The following is a 12,877-nucleotide window of genomic DNA, read 5'->3' as shown; positions in this document are numbered from 1 at the left end:
TAGTGTTCTATTACTGTAACTCAACTATAGTGTTCTACTACTGTAACTCAGTGTTCTATTACTGTAACTCAACTATCGTGTTCTACTACTGTAACTCAGTGTTCTATTACCGTAACTCAACTATAGTGTTCTTTTACTGTAACTGAACTATAGTGTTATATTACCGTAACTCAACTATAGTGTTCTATTACCGTATCTGAACTATAGTGTTCTATTACTGTAACTCAACTATAGTGTTCTATTACTGTAACTCAACTGTAGTGTTCTATTACCGTATCTGAACTATAGTGTTCTATTACTGTAACTCAACTATAGTGTTCTATTACTGTAACTCAACTATAGTGTTCTACTACTGTAACTCAGTGTTCTATTACTGTAACTCAACAATAGTGGTATATTACCGTAACTCAACAATAGTGTTCTATTACCGTAACTCAACTATAGTGTTCTATTACTGTAACTCAACTATAGTGTTCTATTACTGTAACTCAACTATAGTGTTCTATTACTGTAACTCAACTATAGTGTTCTACTACTGTAACTCAGTGTTCTATTACTGTAACTCAACTATCGTGTTCTACTACTGTAACTCAGTGTTCTATTACCGTAACTCAACTATAGTGTTCTTTTACTGTAACTGAACTATAGTGTTATATTACCGTAACTCAACTGTAGTGTTCTATTACCGTATCTGAACTATAGTGTTCTATTACCGTAACTCAACAATAGTGTTCTATTACCGTAACTCAACTATAGTGTTATATTACTGTAACTCAACTATAGTGTTCTATTACCGTATCTGAACTATAGTGTTATATTACCGTAACTCAACTATAGTGTTCTATTACCGTATCTGAACTATAGTGTTCTATTACTGTAACTCAACTATAGTGTTTTTTTACCGTAACTCAACTGTAGTGTTCTGTTACCGTAAACCAACTATAATGTGTTCTATTACCGTAACTCAACTATAGTGTTCTATTACCGTAACTCAACTATCGTGTTCTATTACTGTAACTCAAATATAGTGTTCTACTACTGTAACTCAGTGTTCTATTACCGTAACTCAACTATAGTGTTCTTTTACTGTAACTGAACTATAGTGTTCTATTACCGTAACTCAACTATAGTGTTCTATTACCGTATCTGAACTATCGTGTTCTATTACTGTAACTCAAATATAGTGTTCTACTACTGTAACTCAGTGTTCTATTACCGTAACTCAACTATAGTGTTCTTTTACTGTAACTGAACTATAGTGTTCTATTACCGTAACTCAACTATAGTGTTCTATTACTGTAATTGAACTATAGTGTTCTATTACCGTAACTCAACTATAGTGTTCTATTACCGTATCTGAACTATAGTGTTCTATTACTGTAACTCAACTATAGTGTTTTTTTACCGTAACTCAACTGTAGTGTTCTATTACCGTAACTCAACTATAGTGTTCTATTACCGTAACTCAACTATTGTGTTCTATTACTGTAACTCAATTATAGTGTTCCTGCATTCTGCTATTGATCTTATGGAGTCAGATAATTCATTTAATGGGCTAATTGCGGAGTCTTATTACAAGCCGCATGTGAGGTGTATATATAATATACTGTATGTAATATTACTGCCCACTACACTCTCACCAAGCTCTAAGAAGCATATGGTTGTCATTATGTTATGTGCTAGCAGGGTTTACTTTTCCACCTGCTTCACCTACCGACTTCCATTAAATGAATCTATAAATACTTGGTGGCGGTGGTGGCAGAAACACCTACAGGGTTTCAGCATCCTCCTCTCCCCTCATCTGTGAGAAGGCCAAATATGGGTACTGAGAAGTGTTGACGTCAGTCTCTTGTCTCCCGTCCGAACCCCAGAGATACGCACACGCACGCACGTACGCATGCACGCACACACACACACAGACACGCACACATACACAGCCCTCACTCCAGACACACTTATGATGATCAGTTGGTAGTGACGTCACACAGAGAGTCTCTGAAGAGCCGGGGATTGTGGGATATCTTGTATCTGGTCTTATCTAGGACCCCTGGGGGCGAGGATAAGTGTGCGTTTCAGAAAGCTGTGTTTAAAGGCCCAGTGAATGTGTTTAAAGGCCTTGTGTATGTGTTTAAAGGCCCAGTGCATGTGTTTAAAGGCCCAGAGAATGTGTTTAAAGGCCTTGTGTATGTGTTTAAAGGCCCAGTGCATGTGTTTAAAGGCCCAGTGAATGTGTTTAAAGGCTTTGTGTATGTATTTAAAGGCCCAGTGAATGTGTTTAAAAGCGCAGTCGATGTGTTTAAAGGCCCAGTGAATGTGTTTAAAGGCCTTGTGTATGTGTTTAAAGGCCCAGTGAATGTGTTTAAAAGCCCAGTCTATGTGTTTAAAGGCCTGTGTATGTGTTTAAAGGCCCAGTGTATGGGTTTAAAGGCCCAGTCTATGTGTTTAAAGGCCCAGTGAATGTGTTTAATTGCCCAGTCTATGTGTTTAAAGGCCTGTGTATGTGTTTAAAGGCCCAGTGTGTGTGTTTAAAGGCCCAGTGTTTGTTTTTAAAGGCCCTGTGTTTTGTATCATATTGTACAACAGTTGATGAAACTAACACTGAAAAAGTTTGAAAACATTTGATCAGTGTTATTTCCTGATAGTTTCTGGTTGAAAATACAACCTACACAGGACCTTCTAATCAGCAGGTTTGCATGGCGGGTGTTTCGGTTTTCCATGGTGACATCACCATGCGGTGAATGTTCTCAACCTCTCTGCCAATAACAGCTAGTTTTTAGTTTTACCCTCCCCACTCCCAGACAGTCCTAGCAAAATGTTTCTCTAAAAATATCTATTACAGTAAGGTATTTAATTGTTACCCAGAAATGATTTGATATTGATATAAAAAAATGGCTGTGTTTGGCCTTTAAGCATACTGTGTGTGTGCGTATGTGTGTGTTTAAGCAAACCATAAGTGTGTGTGTTCTCTGTGTATCTAGTTCTGCACCTTCCCACTGTCAATTCCCTCGCATCTTTCACTCCCTCGCACCTCAGGAGTTTATTGGCTTTGTGTGTTCACGTGTGTGTGTGCACGTGTGTGCACTCGTACTTCAGTCAATTTTTTTGTGTACGCCCGTAAGTGTGTGTGTGTGTGTGTGTGTGAGTTAATGTGTGTGTGTGTATGTGTGATTGCTTGATTAGAGGACTGGTCACTGCTAGAGAGATAGTCAACATGCAGGTCTGTGGGAGGTCTCAAGATGATAGGCTATTACGTATTCTACTGGTAACGGTCGCCCTCAGGCACAGATCTAGGATCAGCTTACTCTCTCCAAAACCTAACCGTAACGATTAGGGAGAGAAACACACACATCTGACCTTGATGGCTTTGGGCAACTTCGCTCTGAGGCTGCGTCCCGATTCTTCACCCTTTTCCAGAAGTGTGCACTCAAGGATTTAAATGCATGGGATTAGAGTAAGCATTCGCTGGATGGAGTTTCAGATGTTAAATACATGCGAGAAAGTGTGCAAGTGTACTTTTGGGGAGAAGGGTAGAGAATGGGGAAGCACACACACACACACACACACACACACACACACACACACACACACACACACACACACACACACACACACACACACACACACACACACACACACACACACACACACACGTATGCTGCTGCTACTGTTTATTATCTATCCTGTTGCCTTGTCACTTTACCCCTACTATACAGTACCAGGCAAAAGTTTGGACACACCTACTCATTCAAGGGTTTTTCTTAATTTTTACTATTTTCTACATTGTAGAATAATAGTGAAGACATCAAAACTATGAAATAACACATATGGAATCATGTAGTAACAAAAAAAGTGTTAAACAAATCAAAATGTATTTTATATTTGTGATTCTTCAAATAGCCACCCTTTGCCTTGATGACAGCTTTGCACACTCTTGGCATTCTCTCAACCAACTTCATGAGGTAATGTCCTGGATTGCATTTCAATTAACAGGTGTGCCTTGTTAAAAGTGAATTTATTTCCTTCTTAATGCGTTTGAGCCAATCAGTTGTATTGTGACAAGTTAGGGATTGTATACAGAATATACCCCTATTTGGTAAAAGACCAAGTCCATATTATGGCAAGAACAGCTCGAATAAGCAAAGAAAAACGACAGCCCATCATTACTTTAAGACATGAAGGTCAGTCTTGGTGATGTCATTCGGAAACACAATGTCAACTTTCACTGCTAAGCGGACGACACACAGCTGTACATTTTGATGAAACATGGTGAAGCCCCAAAATTGTCTACCGTGAAAGCCTGTGTTTCAGACATAAGGAAGTGGATGGCGGCAAATTATTTATATTTAAACTCAAAGAAACAGAGGTCTGCTGTTTGATCCAACAATTAATCTCAAAGCTTGTACAGTCGTCTCAAATAAAACTGTGATGGACCTCGGCGTTACTCTGGACCCTGATTTCTCTTTTGACGAACATATCATCAATAATTCAAGGGCTGCTTTTTTCCATCTACGTAACATTGCAAAAATTGAAAACTTTTTGTCAAAATATGTGACAAAAGCTAATCCATGCTTTTGTCACTTCTAGATTAGACCACTGCAATGCTCTACTCTGCAGCTACCTGGATAAAGCACGGAATAAACTTAAATTTGTGTTAAATACGGCTGATAGAATCTTGCCGTACATACCTACACGTACGCTACGGTCACAAGACTCAGGCCTCCTCATTGTCCCTAGAATTTCTAAGCAAACAGCTGGAGGCAGGGCTTTCTCCTATAGAGCTCCATTTTTATGGAATGGTCTGCCTATCCATGTGAGAGACGCAGACTCAGTCTCGACCTTTAAGTCTTTATTGAAGACTCATCTCTTCAGTAGGTCCTATGATTGAGTGTAGTCTGGCCCAGGAGTGCAAAGGTGAACGGCAAGGCACTGGAGCCAGCGAACCGCCTTTGCTGTTCACCGGCTCCTGGGATTCTTTGCCTCTGACCCTACTACAGGGTCTGAGTCACTGACTTACTAGAGCTCTTTCATGCGGTCCCTAGGAGGGGTGCGCCACGTCGTGCCAGGCTTTTTTTCACTATACCCGACATGAGTGGGTTGAGTCAGTGACGTGATCTTCCCCTCGGGCTCGTGCGGTGGAGGCGATCTTCGTGGGCTATACTCAGTCTTGTCTCAGGGTAGTAAGTTGGTGGTGTGTTGATATCCCTCTAGTGGTGTGGGAGCTGTGATTTGGCAAAGTGTGTGGGCGGGGGGTTATGTCCTGCCTGGTTGGCCCCCTCCGGTATCATTGGACAGGGCCACAATGTCACCCAACCTCCCCAGCCTCAGCCTCCAGTATCTATGCTGCAATAGTCTATGTGCCGGGGGGCTAGGGTCAGTCTGTCCTATCTGGTGTAATTCTCCTGTCTTATCTGGTGTAATTCTCCTGTCTTATCTGGTGTAATTCTCCTGTCCTATCTGGTGTCATTCTCCTGTCTTATCTGGTGTCATTCTCCTGTCTTATCTGATGTAATTCTCCTGTCTTATCTGATGTAATTCTCCTGTCCTATCTGGTGTCATTCTCCTGTCTTATCTGGTGTCATTCTCCTGTCTTATCTGATGTCATTCTCCTGTCTTATCTGGTGTCATTCTCCTGTCTTATCTGGTGTCATTCTCCTGTCTTATCTGATGTCATTCTCCTGTCTTATCTGGTGTAATTCTCCTGTCTTATCTGATGTCATTCTCCTGTCTTATCTGATGTAATTCTCCTGTCTTATCTGATGTAATTCTCCTGTCTTATCTGATGTAATTCTCCTGTCCTATCTGGTGTCATTCTCCTGTCTTATCTGATGTAATTCTCCTGTCTTATCTGGTGTAATTCTCCTGTCTTATCTGATGTAATTCTCCTGTCTTATCTGATGTAATTCTCCTGTCCTATCTGGTGTCATTCTCCTGTCCTATCTGGTGTCATTCTCCTGTCTTATCTGGTGTCATTCTCCTGTCTTATCTGGTGTAATTCTCCTGTCTTATCTGATGTAATTCTCCTGTCTTATCTGGTGTCATTCTCCTGTCTTATCTGGTGTCATTCTCCTGTCTTATCTGGTGTAATTCTCCTGTCTTATCTGGTGTAATTCTCCTGTCTTATCTGATGTAATTCTCCTGTCTTATCTGGTGTAATTCTCCTGTCTTATCTGGTGTCCTGTGTGAACTTAAGTATGCTCCCTCTAATTCTCCCATCTCTCCCTCCCCCCTCCCGGAGCACCTGAGCCCTAGGACCATGTCTCAGGTCTACCTGGCCTGATGACTCCTGGATGTCCCCGTCCCCAGTCCACCTGGTCGTGCTACTGATCCAGTTTCTGCAGTTTTGCCTGTGGCTGAGTTTCTGTATAACCCCTTTGTGACATCTGCTGATGTAAAAAGGGCTTTATAGTACATTTGATTTGATTTGAATTCACAATGAGGCCAATGGTGACTTTAATACCATTAAAGAGTTTAAAGGCTGTGACAGGAGAAAACTGAGGATGGATCAACAACATTGTAGTTACTCCATAATACTAACCTATATGACAGAGTGAAAAAAAGGAAACCTGTACAGATTTTTCTTCTAAAATATGCATTGTGTTTGCAATAAGGCACTAAAGTAAAACTAGAAGAATGTGGCAAAGAAATTCACTTTTTGTCCTGAATACAAAGTGTTATGTTGGGGGCAAATCCGACACAACATATCACTGAGTACCACTCTTCATATTTTCAAGTATTGTGGTGGCTGCATCATGTTATGGGTATGCTTGTCATCGGCAAGGACTAGGGAGTAATTTAGGATAAACAGAAATGGAATAGAGCTAAGCACAGGCTAACCTCTACAGGAAAATCTGGTGTATGAATACTTTCTGAAGGCACTGTAAATATCTTAAAGCAAGAATATACACAAATAATACATTATCTGATTCAATTACTTTAGAAAGGGGCACAAGACAGGGATGTCCCCTCTCCCCCTCCTGTTTGCACTGGCAATTGAACCACTTGCAGAAAGAATTAGACAGGACCTACTGACAAGGTACAAATATGTTCTTCTGCCCCTGAACAAGGCAGTTAACCCACTGTTCCTAGGCCATCATTGAAAATAAGAATTTGTTCTTAACTGACTTGCCTAGTTAAATAAAGGTAAAATAAAAAATAACAAAAATAAATATATAAACTTTGGGAGCCATGCCATTCTAAAGAGATGTATTCTACCAATAATATTTATGGGGAGATTATTCAATTTAATTAGATCTGCTTTCATGTTGTTGAGTAATGGGATAAAGTCATCTTTATATATTTGTTGTTTGATGTCACTTATTAAGCATCCTAAGTATTTAATATTTTTCGTTGGTCAACTTAAAGGATTGCTGTAGATCATGAGGAATTATTTTTCTTATTGCCATAATTTCCATGTTAATGTTATACCCTGAGATCTTAGAGTATTCCGAAAATATTATAACAAGTGGGGCATTGAGTTTTTAATATTAGTCAGGTATATCAGGAGATTGTTGGCAGATAAGTTTACCGTATATTCATGTTTACCAGTATTGATACGTTACTAGTCCAACGCGCTAACCACTAGGCTACCCTGCCGCCCCCCCCAATGACATATTACCCCACCGACAACATTCTTTAAAAAGTATACTTGGCCATGACAGACTTCATATGGGAGAATACAACTCATAGAGTAAATAGGAAAGTTTTACATGTCCCTAAATCTGACGGTGGTTTTAACCTTTGGAATTCTATCAACTCGCCACCCAAGGCTTTTACTTGTGACATATTGTTAAATGCACTAAAGTGGAACAAGGGGTACATATTGAAGATGCACATGCTCATCCCCAGAATTTTTTTACGTGTCTATTTTCAAAGGATGGAGATAAGAGCATTAACAACTTCATAGTTAAGAACACTATAAAAACATGGGGGGAAAAAATGAAACAGATTCTACAAGAACCAATATCACTCCCTAAAAACACACCCCTATGGAACAATCCTTGGATAGATTTTCAGAATTCACAGATAAATCAGCCCTACGTGGAAAACTAAAGGCACAGAAACCATAAACTTTACGTAGGTAATAGGAAATAAAATGATTATCATATGCAATTTATACGTTTTATATCATGACATTTCAACCTGAAAGCTTTTGGTCATCAGAGTAATGTTGAGGGAATCCTATCCTAAGTCAGAAAATATTTACATTTACATTTAAGTCATTTAGCAGACGCTCTTATCCAGAGCGACTTACAAATTGGTGCATTCACCTTATGATATCCAAATTGGTGCATTCACCTTATGATATCCAGTGGAACAACCACTTTACAATAGTGCATCTAAATCTTTTAAGGGGGGGGTTAGAAGGATTACTTTATCCTATCCTAGGTATTCCTTAAAGAGGTGGGGTTTCAGGTGTCTCCGGAAGGTGGTGATTGACTCCGACTCTCATATGACAGGTAAGATATACAAAACCTTGTACAGAGCCTATCCAACTGACAAAATATAAACTATTGCAACCAAGACTTAAAACTAAATTATATTGGCACAAGATGGAGAGTGTTGGAACATAACGAACAAAATGACAGTTAACGGAAATGTACGCTTAATCCAGTAAAAACTAATGTATGTAATGTATTATATAAGAGACATTCACAAATTCTAGTCATGTCTAGTCATGTCTTCAGTGTAAAACGAACAATTACTCAATAATTCATGCCTTCTGGGAGTGCTATGAATTCAAAAAGTTATGGGCAGAAGTTTTACAATGTAAGTTTACTTTTAAGCCCTCTGTCTGCATATTTCAAGACATGGCATATGGGGATGCGGTGAGATACCCATTGGGTTGAACAGTACTATTTTTGTGACTTATATTAGAGAATCTATTACTTAAAAACTGGAAGTCAAATGATACTCCAATGTAAAGAGAACGGAAGAATCAAATGCTTTATATGCTGACTACAATGCACAGTTGTGTCAAGTTGGCTGGATGTCCTTTGGGTGGTGGACCATTCTTGATACACACAGGAAACTGTTGAGCATGAAAAACCCTGCTGTGTTGCAGTTCTTGACACAAACTGTTGAGCCTGGCACCTACTACCATACCCTGTTCAAAAGCTACTTAAATATTTTGTCTTGCCCATTCACACCGTGAATGGCACACATACACAATCCATATTTCAAATGTCTCAAGGCTTAATAGTCCTTCTTTAACATGTCTCCTCCCCTTCATTTACACTGATTGAAGTAGATTTAACAAGTGACATCAATAAGGGATCATAGCTTTCACCTGGATTCACCTGGTCAGTCTATGTGATGGAAAGAGCAGGTGTTCTTAATGTTTTGTAAACTCAGTGTATAGGCCTGTGTGTATGCCAAATTGTATTTTGCCCAACGGTGAGTTTTAAAACCATGATACTGTTTTGATGATGTGTTTGTTGTGATTTTCGATTGCATTTGGATTGATGTCAGAGTGGTTAGAGGGAAAATAGAGCCCTGAGTACCAGGCCATTAACCACCTCACGGTCATTAGAGAGCTGGGTACTACCAATGCATGTCCAGAGTGCATAAAAGGAGATTACCATGACTCCATGGTCATGTGGAATTGGACTGCGGTCATGACGCATGACTGCCGGTGTAGCAGTAATATGGTAACTGCAATAGCCCTAGTCGGAACCGTTCCAGAACTGCTCAAAGTCCCCTATATAGGAGACTTAACATTAATTCAATTATGAATATACTGAAATAAGATGTAATTGTTATCAGTCAATTGGTTTAAATCGCTTGTTGCTCTTTTAAAAACACCTCTGCAATTGGATCTCTCTCCATTCATTTTTGATTTATTTTACCTTTATTTAACTAGGCAAGTCAGTTAAGAACAAATTCTTATTTTCAATGACAGCAGGTTAACTGCCTTGTTCAGGGGCAGAATGACAGATTTGTACCTTGTCAGTTCAGGGATTCAAACTTGTAACCTTTTGGTTACTAGTCCAACGCTCTAACCACTAGGCTACGCTGCCGCCCCCTGATGAAAAATGAACTATTAATATTACATAAATCAGTTTGGTGTGAGTAACCTATGTGCTCCCACAACACATTCGAAATGTATGCGCATAATGTATGTAGCCTACAAAACTGTACGTCAAACATGATGAAATGATGGAGAGGAGGACAGGGTTGGCTGACACACACACACACCACACACACCACACACACACACATTTGTGAGTTGGTTCTGACAGTTCTATGCGTCATAATGTTGATGCTCTGTCTCAGCTTCTATGAGAAGTCTTGTTTTCCATTCGTTGAGTGATATAAGATTGATATGTAACTCCTTGCTCTTTCTCTCCCTTCTCCTCAGACAAACGAGTGGGTGTGTTCACTGTTCACAGAGAAAAGAGAGTGAGAGAGAAAGATGGAGAAAGAAAAAGCTTGACAGTACAGAACAGAACTCAGGAGAGGAAGTTTGACATGATTAGACTACAATGTATGACATCATAATGACAGGTAGTAGGTGAGTACTGATATCATAATGACAGATAGTAGATGAGTACTGACATCATAATGACAGGTAGTAGGTGAGTACTGACAGGTAAATGACAGGTAGTAGGTGAGTACTGACAGGTAAATTACAGGTAGTAGGTGAGTACTGACAGGTAAATGACAGGTAGTATGTGAGTACTGGCAGGTAAATGACAGGTAGTATGTGAGTACTGGCAGGTAAATGACAGGTAGTAGGTGAGTACTGACAGGTAAATGACAGGTAGTAGGTGAGTACTGACAGGTAAATTACAGGTAGTAGGTGAGTACTGGTAGTAGGTGAGTACTGACAGGTAAATGACTGGTAGTATGTGAGTACTGACAGGTAAATGACAGGTAGTAGGTGAGTACTGGTAGTAGGTGAGGACTGACAGGTAAATGACAGGTAAAAAAGTTCATGAACCTCATGATGTACCCTTGGAATTTGTAATTCTGCTGTTGTCAAAAGGAGCAGTGTGAGTTTGGTAAATGTCAGGTAGTAGGTGAGTACTGACAGGTAAATGACAGGTAGTAGGTGAGTACTGACAGGTAAATTACAGGTAGTAGGTGAGTACTGACAGGTAAATGACAGGTAGTATGTGAGTACTGACAGGTAAATGACAGGTAGTAGGTGAGTACTGACAGGTAAATCCCTGTAGCTCAGTTGGTAGAGCATGGTGTTTGCAACGCCAGGGTTGTGGGTTCGATTCCCACGGGGGGCCAGCACAGAAAAAAAAATAAAAATAAATAAAAATGTATGAAATGTATGCATTCACTACTGTAAGTCGCTCTGGATAAGAGCGTCTGCTTAATGACTAAAAATGTAAAAAAAAAAAAAGGTAAATGTCAGGTAGTAGGTGAGTACTGGCAGGTAGTAGGTGAGTACTGACTGATCCAGTAGAATACACTCTCAGACAAATAGAACCCTTTTCTGGTAATATGGAACCCTTGTAGGTTCCACATCGAACCATGAGTTCCAAATAGAACCCTTGAAAGGGTGCTATTTGTAACCAAAATGGTTTTATCTGAATTAAAAGGGTTCTATCTGGAACCTTGGTTATGGGAGTTACAGGGACAAATGGTTCTAGATAGCACAATTCTTTTGAGAGTCCTGACTGTTCCACTGCTCCACATTGTTCCTGTTCAATGTAGGGAGGAAATGAATGGTGGAGCGGACATTACTGCCAGTTGACAATAAAGCCAGCAGGGATTTGTTTTTATTTTTGTTTCTCTATCTCCATTTCTCCCTCTTTCTCCCCTTCCTTTTTGTATCCCTATCTACCCGCATCTCTCTCTCCACCCCCCACACACACACATGATTTGGTGCATTGCATTCACATTTGCGTCATCCGTGAGATGTGCCTGTGTCTGAGAGTTTATAAATAAAGACGAGGGAGAGCAGAAAGAGGGAAGGAGAGAGGGAGTGGAGGGAGATTGGGATCTGGTGGGGAGGGCGGGCGGGCGAGCGGGAGAATAGAAGTGTGTGTGTGTGGGGGGGGGTTGTGTGACAGGTATGGAGAAAAAACATCCAATTAGGTGGTTCGATGAAATGATGGAGAGAGAGAGAGAGGGGAGAGAGAGAGAGAGAGAGAGAGAGTGTCCGTATTCCACTACAGAGACCATCAGTATACAGTGAAGCACACGCACACATGCAAGCACTTACAAACATTGAGTGGCAGTGAGAAACAATGAGAAACTGTGAGAAACTGTAGTGAATAAAGACAGAACGTAAGATGTGGAAGTAGGAGGAACTCAGGAGAGAGAGAAAAGAGGGTAATCCTTGCTATTCCACTGGGTGATGAAGATGAGAGGAGGAGAGAGAGAGGAGAGAGAGCATTAGCTCAGCACAGAGGGAGGAGTGATGGAGGATGGATGGATGGATGGATGGATGGATGGATGGATGGATGGATGGATGGATGGATGGATGGATGGATGGATGGATGGATGGAGAGAGGGAAGGAGAGGTGAAAAACTGGACAAGATGGATGGACTTAATGTAGGCCAATGTTTTACAGTACAAGCATCTGAATATCTCCATCCATCCTCCCTCCTCCCTTTCTCATCCCTCCTTCTCTCTCTCATCCCTTCTTGCCTGTCTCCAGCCCTCCTCCCTCTTTCTCCCTTTCTCCATCCCTCCTTGCCTCTCTCCATCCCTCCACTCTCTCTCCATGCTCCCTCCTCCCTCTCGCCGTCCCTCCTACCTCTCCCCATCCCTTTCTCCATCCCTCCTTGCATCTCTCATCCCTCCTCCCTCTCTCTATCCCTCCTTGCCTCTCTTAATCCCTCCACTCTCTGTCCATCCTCCCTCCTACCTCTCTCCATCCCTCCTCCCTCTCTCCATTCCTTTCTCCATCCCTCCTTG

Source organism: Salmo salar, chromosome ssa04, assembly GCF_905237065.1.
Source record: "Salmo salar chromosome ssa04, Ssal_v3.1, whole genome shotgun sequence".
Classification (NCBI taxonomy): domain Eukaryota; kingdom Metazoa; phylum Chordata; class Actinopteri; order Salmoniformes; family Salmonidae; genus Salmo; species Salmo salar.
This window is presented reverse-complemented; position numbering follows the sequence as displayed.